This window comes from Lissotriton vulgaris, chromosome 12 (genome assembly GCF_964263255.1).
Source record: "Lissotriton vulgaris chromosome 12, aLisVul1.2, whole genome shotgun sequence".
Lineage (NCBI taxonomy): Eukaryota > Metazoa > Chordata > Amphibia > Caudata > Salamandridae > Lissotriton > Lissotriton vulgaris.
In genome coordinates this window covers 298,502,411-298,525,742 of record NC_141700.1, presented here as the reverse complement: position 1 = coordinate 298,525,742, position 23,332 = coordinate 298,502,411, and positions in this window count along the sequence as shown.

Here is a 23,332-nt window from a genome sequence, read left to right as displayed (position 1 = left end):
TATTTTTAAATAATTTGGTAGAATTTCACACTTTGTTAATTACGGGCCCCCAGGTGGGCCAGCTCCCAGGGGCATTATGCAGATAAATGAGGGGGACACGGGCCTCCTTTCCTGGGGCTTAATATGCCCCATGGACCACCACCTTCCCTGGGTTGCATTGTGGAAGAAATTGGAGGCCTCACACGCTTCCCCGGTGACCACCACCTCCCCAGGGCCTCTCGGACCCCCCAGCCATCTGGACTGCCACCTCCTTGGTGCTTAATGTTTGCAAAATGCGGGGGCTGCATTCACCCCCTGCAGCCACAGGGGTGCCACCTCCCCAGGCTTTAATTGTAATTGATGCAGGAACTACACGGCCACCCTGCAGCTGCAGGACCTGCCACCATCACGTGGCTTTAATTATAATTGATGCGGGCCACGCAGATTCCCCGCAGCCCCAGAAATGGCCACCTCCCAGGGCTTTTGTCAAACGGAATACTGGGGGCCATGTGTACCGACCTGCTGCCCCAGGGTCAGCCACCTCCCCAGGGTCTTTTCAAAAATGTAATGCACTAGGGCTCTGTGGCCTCCGGCAGCCCTGGGGACCACCACCTTCCCGGAAGAAATTAGAACAGACTCCTGCAATGTCCTGGATGCCCACCCCAGGACATTGTAGCTAAGACTTGGCAGGAGCATTACCACTTCTTTCAAGCCATAGCAAATTCTGCTCCACTTTCAGCAAGCAAAAGCATAGAAAATGCTCTTGCCTGCTAAAAGCGGTGCAGAATTGCTTTTGGTCTGAGCTGCATGTTCAGCAGCTCCCTCTGCTGGCTCCAGCAGGACGTAGGGAGCTGGCAGAGAGTGTGTGGTCCTTTAGGCTCCCCCCACGGTACCAATTGAGTACAAGTGGGTGCCCTGAGGCTGGTCCCCCGAGATGGGGCCATGCAGCCCGCTCCCTTTTAAAAAGAAAAAAAATCCAAAAAATGAGGCAGGCCCTGATTGATGGTTTCTCCATGGCCATATTCTGCCCGGGAGGGGGCCCGTGGGGGCCTTTCCCTTTATTTATAAAAGAAAGGTGGGGATGGTGTCCGTGGGGCCAAAATTGGCCCAGGGAAGAGGGGCCAAGCTAACTTTAACTTACACCCCCATCATGCACTGCTTATGATCTCATTAATTATTACATTACTCATGACATGGTCTATGACACCATTTCAGACATAACTCATGACATCATTGATGACATCACCAATTGTAAATTGATACTTGTATAGCGCACTACTCACCCGCAAGGGTCTCAAGGCGCTTGTGCGAATACCGCTGTGGAACCCATCCTGGCTTTCCCTGTGAGGTGTCCACTCCTGGGCACCCCCAAGGTGGAGGCCAGGCATCCTTAGCGTTGTGGGGGCCGTTGTGGAGATTAAGCAAGCTATTGCCCAGAGTTGCAGAGTGGGACCCATGATTAGAATAGGCACCAAGGCGAGAATTATCAGGTCCATGGAATTTTGAGCCCAAGACCCGCCGAGGCGGGGAATTGAACCCTGGTCCTGGGCCAGACCTCTGCATCAGGGTCTGCCGCTCTAACCATTGAGCCACACTTCTCCACCAATGAGACCAATGACATCATCCAGGCTTCTTTTGTACACATTACTCTACAAACTAGTATGGCATTATAGGCCTGAAAGTAAGTAAAATATAGCTATGAAGCATCATTAATGCCATTACAAATACAATTCACTTAAATTGCCCAAGTGGAAAAACGCTCCCTGTGCCAATCAGAGTGCTCTCATGTGAAACTGGTGCTCCCATGAGACTCTCTCAAGCCTTTCGCAGACCCAACCATCCAAAAATACAATTATTTTTTAAATCTTAATTTCTCAAAAACTTACAAAAGAACTTGCACGAAATCACAGAAAGCACAATCTGCGGATCAAGATCTAGAAGGAGTCAATAGAAAATGCATGAGGATTTTGAGTTTTATAATCCCTTTTTTCATGACCCATGCTTATTGGATAACCCTGAACCTTTCCATATAGCAACTAGTCAAACAGTAGCACCTTTTTGGAAAATCTTGTGGGGACTAGTCAAACAGGGCTAAAGTTGTTAGCAACACAAAAAACACATTTCCTATGGAAACGCTGACCGAACTACCCAGTGGTGGTAGCCACTCTGTAGTTATAGTAAGAATGGCCTGAGTTAAGAATCCTTCTTTTTTGACTGTCAATACCTCTGCTCTCTTTTGATGACTCTCCACAAACCTATGCAGACCTATTCCTTATTCTACATTGGCTATGATACTGTACTGTATGATACTCCATATAACGACACTCCACTCAATGACACTAGCCTGTATGATTTGAAACACATTTTTACTAAAACGAAAAATACAAATTCAATGACAACAAGGTTAAGGATGGTATAGTTAGGAAAACTTTATTTTTTCCTTCTATGCAAACCCAACGTAAACCATACACACATTAGACATTCTAAAGGTATAGTTACAGCTTAAATTTATAATTTTCACAACACCAGCTGCAACTTCAATTTATAATTTATGCATCACCTTCAATTTACTATAAGTCATGCATCTCTGTACACAGTCTTGTCATCTCAATCGCTACACTACATTAGCTGCAACTTGCCACTCTACCATGCACTGTGCTCTTGGAAAATATGTCAGTTAGGATGTCATAAGTGTTAGTATGTATGCTATCATTTGACATGCTATACTTAATATAATATGCAAAGATATATCAAGTACATAGAGAAATGGCAAGTTATAGTTGATGTTGTGTACAGAGTAAGGTGACAAGATGCTGTATGGCGGGGCACCATGGATCATCCTTGGTTCTACATGAGCAGATATAATGCTGTCTGTTTCCCCACTTACATCACAGCAGTTTCCAAATTTGCCTCAGACTGCAGCTCTCTCCTCTCCATAAAATTCTTTGAGAGCATGCCCTGGCGGCAACTCTCAATAGACTATACAGTAAAGACTAAGATCACAGAGGTACCAAACATAAATAGGAAGTGTGGGTGCTAAGGGGGTTTTAAGAGGTAAATCTTAACGGAAACCTGGCTAAACTAATCATCCTTGCCCTTCCTGAACATACTAGTTCCCCCAAACTATCACATCACAATACTAGATAGAATTGATAGAACTGGTGGTGGTATTGCCTGCCTTCATCGGAACGATCTCTCTGTGAACCATCCCAACTCCCTGGTTCTCTCTTCCTGCGAATATTTATGTCTAGATATCACTAACAATAACAAGCCAATATTCTCACTACTCTCATTCTATCATACACCAGGAAACAACCATACCGTCATTGAACACATAATGGATATCCTAGCCATAAATGTCGGACAACAGAGCATTCAGATATTCCTGGGAAACTTTAACCTCCACTGGATTGACCCTGACAACCCTGAGGTCAGTAGCCTCAAAGCTTTCTTAACTGACCTTAACTTGTCCCAAATTTGTGACAGCCCCACCCATGAAAAAGGCGCAAACCTAGAATAATTTCCAAAGCCAACTCGACCCTGCTGAAATCGATCCTCCCCTGTGATTGGTCTGACCATCACATCATTACTTTCCACATCAATAAAGCAGTTAAACTACTCTCTGTCCAACCCAAGAGAATGAAAACCTGAAAGAGGAACCTAAAAAACGTCAATACTATTTCACTCGCAACTGCTAGAACTATCCTCACTCCCACACCTGGTAGTTTACATGACATACATGATATGACTAATCATGACTTCCACTCTATGAACATGTTATTAGACAATATAGCTCCCCTACAATTGAAAAGAGTCTCCAAAAAAGACTCAAACTCATGGTATGATGGTAGACTAAATGAAGACAGAACATCACTAAGAGCAATTGAACGACAATGGAGACCAGCACCATCCTCTATTCACCTCAATTACTAAGAAGCACGAGAAATGCCTATTTCAGAAAAATTAGACGATCAAAAACTGACTTCATCAGTAAACAATTAGACCAAGCCACGAATCGTCCCAAAAAACTATTCGAAATAATCAAAGCTCATTATAAGGGTGTCGTCCACTCCCCTCAAGTTAATTCAGAAACACTGCCCAACTGAGGCATTTTCTTCCTTTTTCACAACAAAAACAAAAAACCTAAAGACAGACCTTCTCAATTATCTATTAGCTCAAACAACGCTGCCAGGACCTCCTTCAACTTCTACAGCGAAGAAACTATTCAAAAAATACTCACGGCCTCCCTCCAATCACTTCATGGACCATCTCCCAGCAACCAACTTAAAATACTTCATTCAAGTGTTAGTGCCTCTATAGACCAGGATTATAAACACCTCTCTGCTGCAAGAAACCATCCCAGATATCCTCAAAGCTGGTCAAGTATCCCCCATCTTAAAGGAATCATTGGCAAACCCGTCAGACCTGAATAACTATCGCCCTATATCCATAATCCCTACCCTAGCCAAATTATTAGAAAAATGTGTTCACTCGCAGCTTAACAACTACATAGACCACTTCAACCTGCTCAATAAATTCCAATCAGGCTTTCGAACAGGGCACAGTACCAAACCAGCCATGACCCACATAATAGACGACGCATCAAAAATACTGCACCAAAACAAAGCCTGTTTACTAATCCTGCTTGACCTATACTCTGCGTTCGACACCGTCAAACATTACAACTTACTAGACCTCTTGAAACATAGAATGGGACTATCTGGAACCGTCCTCAACTGTTTCACTTCCTTCCTTCAAAACAGAACACAAAGATTAAAGACCAATCAATCTTTATCCAAGCCCACTCCAGTCACTTTAAGAGTTCCCCGACACTCTTCAATCTGTTTATGGAACCACTCACTGAGCTTCTCAACTCCCCAAATGTCCAATACCACATCAGTCAGTCAATAAAACTTTATTAGGTTTTTTACAACCATAAAAGTATACAAATAGGAGGGGCGTGGCTAAGATGGCGGCTCGGTAGGACGTGTTCCGCGGTGGCGCCCTGCACCCGATCCCCCGACTGGGATTCTAGCGGACCATCGCCTCCACCGAGCCGGCCACCATCGGCGGACAGGGTCCGCAATTGCCGCTGTGAAGCGGGGGCCGGTTACGGGGCCTGAAGCAGGCGAGAGGTGCCGCAGAGCAGAGACGGCCGCAGCCGCGACTTGGCGCGAAGGTAGCACCTGGGACTAGGCGCACGGAGACCCGGGGAGGACCCCCACAGCGCTCCCGCCACCGGAGCAGAAGAGTCGGGGACACCCACGGCGTTCGCGGAGGCCGGGGGGCGAGACCTGGCTGCGGCGGACAAAGAGCCCGGCGGAACTGAGGCGGTCGGCGGGGTGCCGGGTCCGCCGGCTGCCGGGATTACTCGAGGCCCCGGCTTGGGCCTAGTTGCGGTGGGCGCAGCTTGGCCTCTCTGTCGGCCGGAGAGACCGGCGCGCAGCAGGGTGAGGAGCCCAGGGGACAACAGCGACGTCCTGCTAGTGCCCAGCCGCGGAGCCGAGAGGGCGGACTCCCTCCCCGCAAGAACAGACGTGGCCCGGGTGGAGGGCTGAAAGCACCGGACGGCGGTGGGGCCCTGGCGCACTGGGCACGGGGGACCTCAGAGCTTTATAGGCGGCCAGGAGACGCCCGAGGCACAGCCGGGATCCCCACACCGGAATCCAGCAAGGAGCGCCCCAAGCAAGGAGTCCTCACGTGGCCCACAAGGCGGCTAAATGCCAGCAACAGCGCCCGACTCCTCACGAGGGGCCAGCAGAAAGGGGCAAAAGGGGGTCAGAGGCCCACAGGAGGAGGAGAGAGTGTACGGGCCACAGAGGCGTCAGGGGGCCTCGGGAGGTGGAGGCCTGAGCGGCCCAGCGGAAACCGGGGATTACCACGTGCGCCACAGCCAGCGCTACCCACAGGAGGGAGCTTCAAGGTGAGGGCCCTCGGCCGAGGCACGGAGGTTACGGAGTCGATCAGGGCGCGGAACTGAGGCACTGTGCGTGCACGGATCGCCCCCCCAATTAACCGGCCCAGGCACGCCGAAGCAGTCTGCAGTCTTGCCGGAGACTGCGACTCAGCTGCGGCCCCCGGCCAGGACTGGGAACACCATGGCGTCCAACAATCGCAAAGGGAACCACAACATTTCTGACATGCTGGTCAAGGGTTCCTCCAAGGGCGACAAAACACCGGACAAGCCGGCCCCGGTGCCCCCCCCTAAGGGGAATGACCACTCAGAAGGTGAGACCCCGGCGACCAAGGCTTTCATGGAGGCCCTCTTCACCTCCCTTAAGGAGGACATCCAGACCTTCTGTCAGGAAATGACCGGGGAGTACAAATAACTCAGGCGCGATGTCGACGATCTGGGGGAGAGAGTGGCGGCCAACGAGCTCTCGGGCCACGCCAGGAGTGAAGAAATAGAACTCCTCCGACAGGAGATCGTCCGACTCCACGACCAGCAGACAGACCTCCAGTCCCACACGGAGGAACTGGAGAACCGCTCCAGACGGAATAACATCTGAGTCCGGAACGTGCCACCCAAGGCAGAGGGTGACGACGTGGCAGGGTACCTACAAGCACTCTTCCGGATGGTGTTGGGCGAAGATGATAACTTTGTGATTCGCATCGATAGAGCCCACCAGGTGGGCCTGGCCCATTGGACCCAGGGGCCTCCCCCGGATATCTTGGCCTTCCTGCCGGACTATCCCCTAAAGGAGCGCATACTGAAGGCGGCACGTCTCAAGCAGCCCCTTCGTTTCCAAGACCACAACGTGGAACTTTTCCAAGACCTATCGGTGATCACCCTACAGAAGCGGCGGTCATTTAGGGTTGCCACAGCCTTCCTATGCAAGGAGGGGGTCCCCTACTCCTGGGGGCACCCTTTCCGTATCATCTTTAAGTGGAACGGCGCCCTGCACCAACTGCGATCCTTACGAGACACCTGCGCCGTACTGGACATCCCGTATGAGGAGCCGCTGCAGGATGACGCGGAAGAGGGGCGGTCATCTGGGAACGCATCTGGCTCCCCTCGGACGACGGGGGACGGCTGGCAGAAAGTGCGGCGAGGCAGGCAGCAGAAGAAGTCACTTAAGCCTAATCCCGACACAGTAGCCCAGGAACAGGCCGCAGCGATCCAAGTAGTATCCAAAGACACTGGTGCAGACTCGTGAGACGACTTCAGCGATGGTCGACAACAGCTAAGTTTTTGCTCCGGGTCGGGGGGGGTCGGGGGGCCAAAGGGCTGCCACTGCCACACACCCTTACTTTGACTCATTTACCACAGGCCTAGACTGTCAAATGATTGGCCTGGGACTATGTTCACCTGTTGGGGGGTAGGGGGAATGGGGCAAAGGTTGGTGGGGGAGTTGGGGTTAGGGCGGGCGTAGGGGTGGGGGTGGGAACTCGGTGTGTTCAAGGCGGACTATGGCCGGGCGTCCTGGGGAATGGTGGCTCGGGGCACAAACTAGGGCAAGCGGACCAATCACACATCTATGACAGTTGACAGTATTCGCATCATCTCCCTTAATGTGAAGGGACTTAATAATCCTATCAAGAGGAGGGCAGTTCTCTCGTTCCTCGCACGCTCTGGGGCGGAACTCTGTCTGTTACAGGAGACACACCTGTTAGCAAAAAGACTGGCACCGCATGAAAGCAAGGGCCTTCCCTCATCAATTTTACTCCACCACTACTGAGAAAAAAGCAGGAGTAGCTATACTGGTAGCCAAGCATTTTAGGGGACGGGTGGGTTGCAAAGTAGCCGAGAATAAAGGCAGGCTCCTAGCACACACAGTTCATATAGGCCCTTCTTCCTTCACACTGGGCTCTATCTACGCACCCAACACTAAACAGGAGGCCTTCTTGAAGGGGGCGCTGTCCGAGGCGCTGTCGGGGGACATGAGGCTTGTTCTGGTAGGCGGGGACATAAACCTGGTCATGGACAATGAAAGGGACAGGTCCGTGAAGAGGTTTGGGGACACGGGGGCACTCTCGGAGTCGGGGAGGCAGTGGCTGAGGGACAGAGGGCTGATTGACATATGGCGGGAACGGCATCATACCGCCCCGGGATACACTTTTTATTCGCATGTGCACCACACCTATGCTAGGATAGACCACTTTCTGGGCTCCACAGACATGATCCCCATGATTCAAGACATAGACATTACACCTGCGGTGCTTTCAGATCACGAGGCGGTGGTCCTCCAGCCGACAGTCCCGTGCACACCTCCACATAGGGGCAAATGGCGTCTCCGGGAGAGCCTGCTCTCCCGCGAGCGGGAGGTAAAACAACTGTCCCAAAGCATCACCAGCTACCTAGACCAAAACGACACCGGGGAGGTGGCCCAGGCGCCACTGTGGGGGGCGCTCAAGGCGGTCATTCGGGGTGACATCATTGCGATCGCGGCGGCGGATAACAAGGAGCGACAGGACCGGAGGCGGGAACTAGAGACTCAGGTGCTAGAGCTGGAGCGGGTTCATTGCCGGACAGGGGCCCCCCGGATCTGGCGCAAATTGAAAGCAGCCTGGGCACAACTGGCGAGTCTGGACCTGGACAGGGCAGAATATGCGGCGCTCCGCCTCCGCCATACGTACTATGTAGGGGGCGACAAGACTGGTCACCTACTAGCCAGTAAGCTTAAGGCTAAAACTGTTCGCTCCCAAATCCCCGCTCTATGCTGAGACGATGGCGAGGAAGTCCGAGAGGACGACCGCATAGCGGAGGTGTTTCGAGCCTTCTACGCACGGCTCTATGCTGCGGACCCGGCCCCGGGGGGGAGGCGGGGAGGGCCTACTTGGAGACTATGGATGTCACCGCTCTCAATGACACGAACGCCAAGGCGTTAGATGCCCCTATCCGCCTGGAGGAAGTTATATCGGCCATTGCCCGCCTAAAACCCCTGAAGGCCCCGGGCCCAGATGGCTTCTCCGCGGGCTTTTATAAGACCTTTTGCCCTCTCTTGGCGCCGGTCCTCACAAAACTATTTAATTCATTTGGGGGCCCGGGATCGATCCCGAAGGAGATGCTTGAGTCAGAAGTCTTAGTCCTACCAAAGCCGGGCAAGGACCACTCGCGATGTGCGGCATATCGGCCGATATCGCTCCTCAATCTCGACCTCAAGCTCTTCACGGGTATCTTGGCCTCTCGGCTGGGCCCCTGCCTGCCAGGCATCATCGAACCGGACCAGGCAGGCTTCGTCCCCTCCCGGCAGTGCGCGGACAACACTAAACGCATCATGCATGTCATAGACAAGGCTCACTTCAACGCCTCTGATGCAGCACTACTATCGGTCGACGCCGAGAAGGCATTCGACAGGGTGGACTGGAGTTTCTTAGATCACACGCTGACAAAATTCGGGGTGGGCCCCCGTTTCCGCTCCTGGGTGGCAGGTTGTTATTCGTCACCAAGGGTGACAATCAAAGTAAATGGGGTTAGCTTCAGCCATTCGACATTCAAAGGGGCACGCGGCAGGGCTGCCCGCTCTCACCGCTCCTGTTCGCTCTCTACATTGAGCCTTTTGCCCAGCGTGTTCGGGACAACCGCTCCATCACGGGGATCAAGTTTGGGGGGTTGGAGCAGACACTGAGCCTGTACGCGGACGACATCCTTGTGGCGGTGGACAATCCAAGGACCTCTTTGCCGGCCTTTCTGTCGGAGATGGAGGCGTTCGGAGCGGTGTCGGGCTTCAAAATGAATGTACAAAAGTCCGTTGTCCTCCCGCTGGGTAGCAACACCCGGCCGGCTAACAGAGAGTCGCTGCACATAGGGGGTCTCGAGGTAAGCACCACAATACAGTACCTGGGGATAGACTTGACGCCGGCGACTGCCCAGACGGTCGACCTTAACTACACTAAGCTTCTGTCACGAGCCCAGGGGGACATAGCGCGGTGGAAACAACAGCCGCTCTCGTGGCTGGGACGGGTGGCAGCCATCAAAATGTCCCTTCTACCCAAGATCCTGTACCTATTTCAGACCATCCCGGTCACTCCCCCCTTGGGGATGCTGAAGAAACTGCAGGACGTCCTGAACCATTATGTGTGGGCTAACAAGAGGTCCAGGCTGCGGCGCGACTTGACCATGAGGGTAACGGCAGAGGGGGGCTTAGGCGTCCCAGACTTGCGGTGCTAATTTCAGGCAGCGCAGCTCAGATACCTTCTGGAGTGGTCTAGGCCGACTTCAGAAAAGCACTGGTTATTTCAAGACAGGGCCATGGCGGGTCTGCCCCTGTGGAAGGTCCCCTTTCTGGCACGGCCTAATAGACCGACATACCTCAAGAAATCCCCTATCACCAGAACTCTCCTACAAGTATGGGACGCTACTGCGGTCCCGAAGGGCCTGACGACTTTCCCCTCCCCCATGACTCCCCTGCTAGATAATCCGGCGTTTCCCCCGGGCAGACCGCCGGGCTCGTTCCACCAGTGGCGACAGTCTGAGTGCCGCTCCGCGGGCCACCTGTTTGATACAGAGGGCTTTCTGGCTTGGAACATAGTGACAGCGGACTGCACACTTGACAAACCGCTCCGCTACCAATACTTCCAACTTAGGCATTGGCTGACACATGCCGACGAAGCGCCCTTGGCCAGTCGCCCGCTCACCCCCTATGAGAGGTGGATTATGACCAAAACGTCGGACTCACGGTCCATCACGGAACTTTACCTAATGCTGTCCCCGCCTCCCCCAAGGGGGAATCTGCCAGACAGAAAAGATGGGAGAAGGAACTGGGGCGTGCCCACTCTGACAAGGAATGGCAGGACATATATTATCGGGCTCAGCACACGGCCAGAAACACAGCTAGCAAAGAGGCGGCGGTGAAGATCGCCTATTATTGGCACCTGACTCCGGAACGACTACACTGGGGAAACCCGAGTAAAGACCCCAACTGCTGGAGAGGGTATGGACAAACGGGGACCATGCTACACATTTTATGGGAGTGCACCGAGGTACAGGAATTTTGGGAATCAGTGCTTAAGGACATAGACACCCACTTCGACACCGACATTCCTCGCTTCCCTGCTTATGCGATACTGGGGCTCCCCAACAGATTGATGTTCCCGCTCAAATCCATAAGGGTTAAACAGATGGGATTGGCAATGGGGACTGCAGCCCAATACATCCTGTCGTTATGGGGGACCACAAGGAAGCCCACTCATACGGGCTGGCTACATAGATTATGGTATATCATGGGGATGGAAAGGATACAAGCCTCACTCACACAGACCTTAGAAACGTTTAGAGAAGTATGGCAGCCACTCATCTCCCTGCTATCCCAAGAATTCACGGGACTCACCTGCCCGAAGTACCTCAGGGTTCTGAAACTGGCGGAGGGCTTCCGCGACGAGACGACCAAGGGAGGCCACAAGGGTTAGCCTACACCCCGTAGGGTCACCTCTAAATGCTACAAGGAACACACCGAGTGGGGAGGGTAGGGGAGGGTTGGCAGGGGTAGGGAGTTGAGTACAGTTGGGGTAAGTTGGGATGGGTGGGGCACCTTGGGGGGATGGTGGAAAAGAGTTCCTGCGGACAGGGCGAGGCTTGTCTACCATCATACGAGCATGCATGGACACCTGGCAACCCCTCGCTTAACAGATGGACGGTTCAGTAATGCGATGCCTCGGGGGTGGGTGCTGCAGCTTTGTTCATTTCAATTACTGTATGTATGGTATTGCTTTGTGGAACTCAATAAAATACATTTGATCCAAAAAAAAGTATACAAATAAACAACATATCATTCAATAAAAAAGCTAGATCAGAATCATAGAATTCTCAATACTCACTCTTGGGCCTAAAATCCTTGAATCATTAAAAAAAAAAAAATTATTAAAACCAACAATTTCATTTTTAAGGGGCGTAGTCCTTTGAATATCTCTCTACACATTACTGTTGTCCTTTAAAGGCTCACTCTCCTTGTGACTTAAAGATCTAACCACCATCAGTACTCATTATATTTGAGGAGCTCTTTCACTTTTTTATGTATTTCCCCAAGGCACAAGCTATGTCTAAATTGATCATTTTCACTAAGAGGTTTACAGCTTGCATCCTATTTTTAACATCATAGTTTTTCAAAATCAGACATAAAACCTCTCTTCGGATTTCTAAAACCTTCTGGCAATCCAATAATAAATGCAAAATATCACAAGTAGTTTCTAAAGTGCAGGTGCATTTTCCTTTGCTGATTATCATCAAGCTTTTTACCCATTTATAAGCGTAACAAGGATTAAACCCAACTCTCAATCTTAGTACTTTGCGCCTTAGCAGACAACTAGGTAGCCTATCAATATAGGGATAGTGTAGTTAATTTTGCCACGCTGAGGCCATATGGAGAACTGAGCTTTTCCGCAAGGGGAAATCTTGGTCCTGGATTCGAGAATTTTTTTTCCAGTATCCTAAGTTCCTTCCTATCTATCTTTAAATACCAATACCACATGTACGCAGACGACACACAACTCAACAATAAGGTAAAAAAAAAGAATCGCCTGTATGACACATACGGCATTGCATCACAAAACCCCAAGATACCTAGTGGAGAAATTAGTACTATCGGGTGGTAATAGAACCACCAGGAGTTCCTATAATCTTCTACTGAAACCAAAACAATTTACCAAGAAGAAAACATATAACTGTTCCATCTCAGGAATGGCCCCCAGGATTTGGAATGCCTTACCCCCGAAAACAAGACAGAACCCTCACAGGGCATCTTTAAAAAAAGAAGTGAAATTGATTCCCCTGGCCAAATTCACTTGAACTATTATATGCAGTCTTGTAGATATTTGCAATGCGGTAATAGTTACCACTTTTGGACGAATATAACTCATAGTATTTTTTATGTATAGATCTATTACCTATATTTGTTGTAAAGCACTCTGATACCTGCAAGGGTCTTGTTCAGGCAATAGAAAATCTTCAAAATAAATAAATAAAATAAATAAATAAAGGTCAGAATATCTTCTTTGAAAATAGGCAAAGAAAGAGGCCTGGATAGGAGGTTCCAAGAACTGAAGGTGGTAACTTTAACGCATTTTAGTAAGTACTGGGGCCAGCAATAAATTTAGAAGGCAAAGCACTTTTATAGGTCACCCAAGAGAGTAAACTGTCAGTGAGCGCTGTTCATCTACATTATAATTCGGCTGGAAGATTTGACATTGACATGCAGTCACTGTGGCTCCACCATGGGTATAACACTATTTAGTCAGAGACAACCTGAATACACTTATTTCACTTAGTAGCTTCAGAGTGTTCTGATAACCTGTTCTTTCTTGAATACAACATGCATCTGAAGAAAAGAAAACAAAGAGTGGTCTTGAAAACTAAAGCATGTATTTTCATTGGCAGTGGATTATTAAAATACTTTAGATGCAAAAGACTGTTGAAATATAAAACAGGATAATCTCTACAGCATCACTACAATATTTTTATGAATTTAGACAGAGTAAGATTTACATCTCGGGAAGAAATTACTTAAACCAATTGGAAAGAAAATGTAAGTTATGTCGTCATCTATAAAGGACAGTTTTACTGATACAGTGTATTTACCCAAGCATTGGCATTATCCAAAATATCTGCCAACCCTTTTGTCTTTCATCTACCTGCTTGAAACAGTTCTAAAAATATAAATATTTTCAGGTTGAACCTGAAGGTATAGAATCTGTGTATATTGTTTATTTGCTTATGTTGGCCTTACTAAGCTTCAGGAATTAGGCTTTAATAAAAGTATGTTCACAATTTTTCATAGTTTTTAATACCTCCCGTGCATTTTAAAAACATATCCGTATATATCCTTTTTTAACCTTAATTTTATTTGCAATTGATTGGTTGTTACACTCAGCTTCTTCATAAAGGGTCTTCATATTGTTTACATGATAATAATATTCTGATAAAATTCCTAATAGTTCATGTTTATTGTAACAGTTTGTTCAGTACAATAGGTGTTAATATTGTCGAGTTTAATGTTACTCAGTGTACGGCCCACACACACCGAAATGTCTACATGTTTTTGGGATTTGACCCTGTGACCTTGAGGTCACTGTAAGATACCAGCAGTGAGCGCTATAACTCCTTGTGCCATTTTGCCAAAAAGTATACCGAGCAGTCCCCAACAGGCTTTAAAGGGAAGCTGTCCTCAGGCATCTGCGGTATGAAAGGGAAGTTGTCCTCAGTTGTCTGCAGTATGAAAGGGAAGTTGTCCTCAGGCGTCTGCAGTATGAAGGCATTCAACATTCAGAGACCACTTTAACATCAGGAATGAATCATCTCATTGCAAAGTGCTGACAGCAGTCACTCAGTCAGAAACTTTATTTCACCAACACAAAGTAGGCATAAAAAGTGTACTACATATAAAAGACAGTTTACAACATTACAACACGCATAGGAAAAAATCATTAGTTTAAAAACACAGATACAAGTTCATGATCATTTACACAATCATAAAATCATTTCGTTTTATAGAAAAATAGTTTCAGGTAGTTATAGATCTCTTTTTTAGTGCCAGTAATAAAAAAAGAAGCTAAAGAAAAAACAGATAAAAGGATCAGGAATTAGCTGGAGATAATAAAGTGCCATGCGACACTGTTTAAAATTAATTTTACTCATAATAGGGATAATGAAACGTTTCCTATCATTATAATAAAATTTACAAAAAAACAAGAAATGCATGTCATCCTGCGTAAATTGATTATCACGTACAAAATGGGAGTTCAGAAAGAACAAAAACATTGCGAGGAGTACCCAGCATTAACGGAATATAATTTAAACGAAACCTCACCAAGACATACCTATGTTGCAGATTAGTAACGAAGGTTAGATAAGTTCTATTTGAGTTCGTTAATTCTATGATGGGTCATGCCAGGTAAGTTTAACTGTTAATATTTTTAATCTTCCTTTTTATCTGGCGATTTGAAAGCAGCCGAGCTTTTAGGTCAGTTTCAATATAGAACCGCAGTTAGAAGGTTCCAAGAAGAGGTAATGAAGCCCAGCCTCCTTCAATGTTATTTCGACATAAGTTAGCCAAGCAATATTACCTACTCCATCTAGTTTCAGAACATCTTTGATAATCTCTCTTGTCAAGACAGGGGACTCCTTTTGCCATATTGAGTGCCACATAAGGATAGGGGCCATTGCAATTATATCAGTTATATAAGGGGCACCTAGTTCCATGTGACACTTGTAGTTGGCACATGACTGTGGTAACAAAAGGATCCTTTTTAGAAAATTATCTGCGATAATCTGCAGTTTTGTGCAGTCTTTCATGCCCCAAACAGCTGCCACATAGGTAGCAGTAGATACAGCCTTGTCTTAGTACACTGTTTTTATTAGATCTATTGGTTTTAAACCAGGTTTTTTTATAAACCTAGTTAGAGCCCCGATGTTTTTTTCCATCTGCGTTCCTCTATTAGTAATCATCTTTTGCCATTTTGTTTGAGAATTAAACATAATCCCAAAATAAGTCAACAACCCCCAGTTTTCCCTCTTCTGTAGTGATTTGCAGATAGTTTCGATAATTTGAACCTGCTACTAAAATAAATGACTTTAAATAGTTCACTTTCATGCTTAAATTACACATAAATTGTGTATAATCCTGGACTAGACGACGCAGTGCATTACTAGTAGGAGCTAAGAGTACAGCGTAGTCTGCATATAATTAAAATGGCACTTGACTGAATTAACCCCTTCCACGCAGAGCTAATTCCCCCGCGGTGCGGGTGGGGAGGGGCCTCGCACGGCTCCGCAGTACTCATGACAAGTCCAGCTCGTTATGCTGCACAGTGGAGCTGTGCTCATGACGGGCTGGACTCGTAATGACTCCGCCCACTCTTTTAGAACGCCCACATAGGCGGGGATTTTGCCACGCTTGGGAGGCGCCACGGCAGCATGACGAGTCCAGCTCGCTATGAGCACACGACCACCGTGCAGCATGACGAGCTGGACTCATCATGAGCATGGAAAAGGTTAATATAGGGGACATATGGTGTAGAACCCAACAATGCGGATTCCACCATTAGTATAGAGTGTGAATAAGAAGGGGGCGAGAAGGCACCTCTGCCTCACGCCTCTTGCAATTTTAAATGGCCTTGTGCACTCACCATTCCTCCCATAAGGAACACAGGCTGAAGCATCTGTGTACAGGTCACAAATAATATTAATTCAACATTCAGAGACCCCTTTAACATCAGAAATGAATGATCTCATTGCAAATTGCTGAAAGCAGTCGTTTACAAAGCTTGTGAAATCAACTGTACAAATGAAACCTACAGCTAGTAAAAAAATAATGAAACATTTTACTATCGATATAATCCAGTTAATGAGAGCAGTTAAGGCAACAACGCAATTGCCCATCCTTTTTTTTAGGTCCAGAGGCGCTTAATCCACTATCCTTTTTTCTAAAGCTAAAATATTAAAGACACACTCCTTAGAGCAAATAGTGCTATGAAATAGGAGGACAGAGACTCAAGCATCCACGAGTTGGCTTTTTAAAAAAAATATCATACATTTACACCAGTTAAGTTTACTCCCATGTTTGGTTTGGAATTTTGGGAATTCACAAAGATCTCCAAGAGACAGTACTTATGGAAAGCTGTGACAATCAAACTTTTTCAGGAATACTGCAGGAAATTACCATTTACGATCTTGTGAAGCCTTTTCGACATGCTTAAATGTGTGTAAGGTACAATTGTGCATATTGTATGATTGTGCATGAACTAATATCTTACAATTCACCTGGTAACTTTGTTTTTGACTCTGTGGCAATATTATGTCTCCCTGTGGAGGAACCAATCACCATCCTCAATTTTCTCCTGAAATATTCCCATTCCCACCATGAAAAATATTGCATTCATGCCCTTTACGGGAATAATCTCCAGCCATTTCCAGAGGAAACATGCAAAAAAGTAAACAAGAGGCTTCTGAGTAGTCACATTCTAGAAAGTTTGTGAATATTGCTAAACTATCAGCATATTCCTGTCCTGTGTCACAAACTACAGGATAATATTAAACCACCTTTGTGTAATAGTGCCTGTGCGTAACGTGTAAAACAACATTTTTTGAAAGATAAAAGGGGTTTTACACTCGTAACTATGGTTATTTGCATGAGTAAGCTGAATATTACTACCTAAATACCTTTAAGAACTGAGTCTTGAACATTTCACAATTTTTAAATATGTATAGGGAGTTATATTGCATTATGTAGGATACATATTATTATACAGAACAAATTTTTAACAAATGTTGGATTCCTTATGGAGGGGCATTTTAAGGACTTTGGGGGCGCCTGTTCAGAACAGCTTTGAATTTATAATCAATTTTCAGCTCTTTCATGCTCTCTTTCACAGGTCACTGACAGTGCACAGGCATTTTGGTCCAAATACTAAATTTGTTTACATCTAATATTCAGGGATTTCTTGTTTTCAATGTTCTAACACAGCAGAATCTTACTGAGGGACATATTTAGGGAAAATCGTGCAGCACAGCGACTCACCTTGCTGCCCTGTGTGACAGTGAAAAGGCAGGAGTACACCATATACTGCATTCCATGGACTGACGGGAGACTGCCGGCTCGCACACAAAGTTTGCAAGGTTAAAGCTTATCAGGGCTTTGGAATCTACCAATAGTTCTGCTTACAGGCTGCAGGACTAACAGTTAAGCCAGTGGAGGGGTTTGACCTGGATAGGAACTGGGCGTTCTCGGGCCAACGCCTTCTTGAGTTTACATACTACTCTGGGTCATAAAACAGAGGGAAATCTGAGGGACTTGGATGTGGCTCCCTACCCTGCGACTTGACATATGAACTGGGTTTATTGGAAGAGGTTTCCATAACACAAGTGCAGGAACTTACAAGAAGGTGGGCCATACTACGTACAACTCATAGGATCTTTTATACTGCATATTTAGGCTTATGCTTGGAAACCTGGAGGAACCTAGAGGACGAAGCTTGCTTTGACGGATCGTGTTCTCTCCATAGGATCAGATTACATGCATACATCCTACACGTCCGGTACACTGTCCTACTGTTATTCCAAACATACATATTATTGGAACTGGCTTTGAAAAAGTCCTGCTGGACGAAACATGTGTCGGATGCCAGTGTGTTTTTGTGTGTGGACACTTGAGATCAAGAAAAGAAAATAAAAGAATAAGAAAAATCTGATGGACTTATTTTTTTTACCATCTATGTCACTATTTGACCTTATGTTTGTTGGAGACTTACCCTGTGTGCCACGGCATTTGTGTATACTATTTAAAAGAATACTCTGCAATCCTGCCTTTGTCTCTGCACTGGTCCAGTTTTGGCTACCCAGCGCCAATGCAGGCACCCATGCCCCATGGTGCCTTTTTTGCATGCGTTGTATGTTTGTGTTTGTTCAGGAATGGGCACCTTCCTGTACAAAAACAATCCCCTGAGGCATATTCCTCATTTTATGTGTGCTTCAGAATGCAGTGCACCCAGACAAAGGAAGTATCTAGGAAAAATAAAGATATTTCACCTTGTTTTGCCTCCCCTGAGATGGTTATCTTTTGGGCGCATTCCTAGGTCTACCACTTTTGGTACATCTGAGAATGCGTCAAAAACAGTGGGAGTTGTGTGGGAACAACCACAAATCACACATGGAATGCCTTCCCAGGTTAGAGTAACGCAACACAGTGATCTGTGCTGTGTTTCTCCAGATTTATGAAGCAACTCGACTACGCAAGGTGGCCTTGCATGGCTTCATACATTGCCTTTTGGACTTGCGTCACTCCTGCACCACGTTGCCTGGTGTAAGAGTGATGCAACTCCTCTCATAATTATGCCCCTAATATTATTGCAAATAATCTCTGCGACTGCCTCCCATTTGTCCTATGTGAAGTCCTGTTTGCTGTAAAAGAAGCTAATTCTATGAATATTGCATGAAACATAAACACAACATGGCTCTGTCTGCAAAAGGTCCAAAATAGACTCCCATACATCACTCACATTGAAAAAACATTAAAGGAAAACTCTATTTTTCAAACAATTTGTTGAAGAATTATCCAAGATGATCAGGTTAAGACTCTGCAGTACAGAGCTGGCTCTATAACGGGGGGGGGGGTGAAATACTGGAGCCCTGAGCCAGTGCCCACTTTACCCATGCATTAAACCATCTCTGTCTGTATTGCCAGAGTTCAACAATCATACCCCATGGGCAAGCCTGCAAAAAAGTATTTATACACATATACATTACACTTCATTGAAGAATAGTTGTTACTGGGATGTATATGAATGCAAATCTAAATACACAAAGAATTAGGACTGCATATGGAGAGGGTGAATGATTACAATTCAGGTGTGCACTCGATGTTCCTTTGAGAGTTTTCATCATCAAGTGGGTATTTGGTATATTGTATTTTCTACTATTATCAGGTATTACCGTATTACACTAAAAAATAGTGGGGAAGTTCATGGTTCTTGATTTTTGTTGTGCTTCTCTTGAGATCGCCCTATTTGGTTTTGTTTTGTTTTATTTACCATGGACAAATAGTGATCACTTCCACTTTCATGTTTACTGAACTTACAACACACTGCCTGCCTCTTGCCTTTTGTGTCTATCTTTTTAGTGTGTTTTATCATAGAAGAAGGGGTTTGGAGCTCGGACTGACACTCACCATCCCCCCACAGCAAGCACCTCAAGATCATTATCAACAGCAAACTCAATATGACCACCCAAGTCAACGCGATCAACATCTCATGCTTCCACACCCTGAAAATGCTGAGGAAGATAGGCACAGGGCTCCCAATCAGAATACAGGAAACCATCTTGCACACCCTTGTCACAAGTGACCAAAATTGCCATTTTTACAGAGTTTTGCTTACTCAGAAGCATCAATTTTGACCAATTTCAGGCACAGAAATGACTTTAAACACACTTATTTGAGTTGAAAAGTAATAATTCACATTCAACAGTAATTTACAGCCAAAAGATTAAATGTTAAAATTTCATAAAAATTGACCATTTTGGGAACGTTTGACAACTCTGCGGTCATCGTTTTACGTCAGAAAATTGATTTTTTGGACTGTACCAAAAATGATTCAAAATGGCAATTGGACCGTGCCTCATGTTGAATAACAACTTTTTAAACCCTCACAGTGGACTATAGGAAACCCCTTTGTACTGGGATCAACAGAAAACTGCGCTAGAAGGCTTGCGACCATTCAGAAACTCTACTCTTAACCTCCCACTCCACACCCACATCACACAACACCTGAATGGGCTCCACTGCTCCCCACAAACAAATGAGCACAATTCAAACTCTTCACCTACTCTTTTAAGGCATCAATAACCCTGCCCCAACATCCCTCAACAATCACTTCTGCTTTCACAAACCTTCCTGACACATCCACCAGTCTGAACTCTTACTTACACACATAAAGATAAACAGATCTGGCAGTCTAAATCCTTCTACATCACTCCTAAAGTGTGGAACACACTGCCCCTAAACATGAGAGCCTCTTTCTCACTTCTTGAATTCCACAAGAATCTGAAGACCTTTTTTTTTTCGAGTAGTTCCACTAGGCCCTCTGTTTGACTAGAGTCACACGTGCTCAGCGCCAGGGTACCCTCTTGGGTAATAGGGTGCTCTCCAAACTGCATACCATAATATAGGTTGGGTTGGTCAATACGTCTTAATGTGATGCTTAAAATGAATCTCAAAGAGAAGTAAATTGACAAATGTAATGACTTTATTTTTTATTGCTACTTTATAAGGATGGGTCTTCGAATTTCAATTTCACTTTATCTTTTTTTCAATGTTAAAGAGATAAAGGGCCTTATTTAGAGTTTGGTGTAAAAGGATACTCCGTTACTAATGTGGTTGAAGTCGGATCAGCCATACTCCAAGTGCAGTGTAGCCTATGGCACTTATAATACGATGGAAGGGATATCAGGCATGTTTTAATGAGGTATCCGATTCACCAAACTCTAAATGAGGCCCAAAGTTTCCTATTATTTTTAGGAAACTTGCAAGAGAAACAATCAATTTGTTGATTTTTTGTGGGTTTTTTTGTTGCTGAAACCCACCGCTTCAAACTGACTTACAGTTAGTGGAAAAACATTAATTTAATAGAACTATATTTATTACATTGATTGAAGAATAAATCAAGATGGGCATCAATTTTACTATGCATGCAAAGGTAGGTACACAAAGGAGGAAAAGATTATGAATCATGAAGGTGAAGTCATATTTATTAAGCTACTTCTAGATGGTGTGTTGCTTGTTATTGGAAACAATTATACAACTAATTTTGGACACGATACATCTTTCCTTAAAGGGCAGCACGTGTTGCACCATGTTCATGAAGGGCGGTTCACACTGGTGATACAAAGGCTCCACCTTGACGTCAACCTAAAGGCCCTTGGGCTTCGTAGGAGGGGCGCCTGAAGAACTGCTGATCATTGCCGCCCACCGCCAGACGTGTCAGTTGGGCAGCCTGGAGCGATGGTCCCGGGTGCTGAGCGGAAGCCCCGAACCGGGCGGAAACTACAGATCCCAGCCCCGCTTGCGGCAGCAGAAATGCCGCTTACACCGCCCACACCACATCACGCTAAGTGCACCAGGAGGAGCTTAAATCATCGCTGGGCTCCCGCAGCATGGGACGTGCGCGGGCGTGCCCGGCGCTGCCCGTTCGAAGCCCGGGCCAAGGGCGGGCCCGTCCTAGCCCATCATCGCCAGGAAGAGGCAGGGCAGGGCCCCCCCTTACTTTGAGGCAACAGGACGCAATGTATTGTCTCTGATTCCATCGCCGTATGACTTTTCCTGTATATCTTTGGGGGCTTGTTAACGCTGACATAACCACCCTGTGGTGAACTTTGGGGAAACAAAAAAGAAAAAAAGAAAATGTTCTGACTGTAAGCCAACCACCAAAGCCCCATTCGGACACTCACAGTCATTTAATGGGCAAGAGGAAAGCAATGGAAGGTGGGGGGGGCTGCTGGAAACAAAAGAGGTAAAAAGGTTAAAAAAGTTAGTCACGCAGCCAGCAATTGTGTTCTGGATAGTATTGAGATCATAGTAAACTGAGGAAATAGAAATTTTTAGGTAGTCATTGTGACCCCCACTCGCACCCTAGCCATGCACCCATGGTCCATGTATGTCATGTAATTCCCTTTCCGTGCCTGCCATGAAGACGCATTTGCATTTGCGTCCAACGTTAACATGTCAGTTATTCAGTCCTCCCAGAAAACCACGTTAATTTGGCTTTTAGGCCTATGGTGCCCACGTCTTTACATGTTGCACTTTTAAATATTGCAAGACACACGTTCTCCACGTTTTTCTGGCTCAGTCGAGCCAGGCCCTTAATTGAGGCTCCGAGTCTCTTCAGTCTCTGAAAGCTGCAATTTAGGTATGCATCCCTGACCTCTACCTTACTTCCTGCCCAGGCGAGCGGTGCCCGGCTCGGCCTGGCCTGCCTGCCAAGACGGTATTTTGCCTACAGTTATGTGCTCAGCCTCCGCAAAAACACATTCCAGTCTAGTGAAATAGGTAAACATATTCCCGGCTGCAGAGCAAAGGGCCCGGCCTTCCTGTCTCCTTGCAAGTGATTTACTGAACCCGTTACCATGGTAGGCCCATGGCCCCCGTACATTACATGAAGAACCATATGCACGCACTAGCATTCAGTATTGAACGGCCTCTGCCCGAGAGACCTTTTACTTCAGGTAATACATCCTCTAAACACAAGATACCAGATATGCTATAGGTGCAGGTCGTTCTGACATCCCAGACACCAGTCTCCTCTACTAGTGCTAAAGTCAAGCCCCAGCTCTCCCCAGTTACACGTCTACACCACGTCATGCTCAGTTGCGCGCGCATATGTGGTAAAGGTTTCTGCTGATCCTGCAAACTTTCATTTTGCATCCACCCACTTATGACACTTCTGTGACTCATCAAGTGCACGCCTACGTGTACGCCTCTTTCCACGCCTTCTCTTACGCACATGTGTTCTTATCTCTCTTTTCACTTGTTACGCCTACTGTATTCATTTCAATTATACAGTTTTACTATATATAATGTGTGATGTTAATAAAATGTTGAATATCCCTTCCTGAACCTTAGTGGTGATGGAACCCGATGTCCAGTGTCTCGAGATACTTAATTAAAGCCCGGTTGACTCAGATACCACGGACTCTGCCTCTCATTTCTATTGAGCTATCCTTATTGTCATTTAATGTATAGAAAAATAGTCCCGGTAATTTTATTTACCACATAATCTGGCGCCCGAACAGGGACCCCTCCCCTTCCCCTCGCGCCGGCGATGTAACGCAGGCTCCTGACCCCTTCTACAGCCGTGACGGACTCCTGTGCACACCTGCGGGTTTTCCTGCTATCTCCCTCAGGCCCACGGAGGAGACGGAGACTGCGACCCG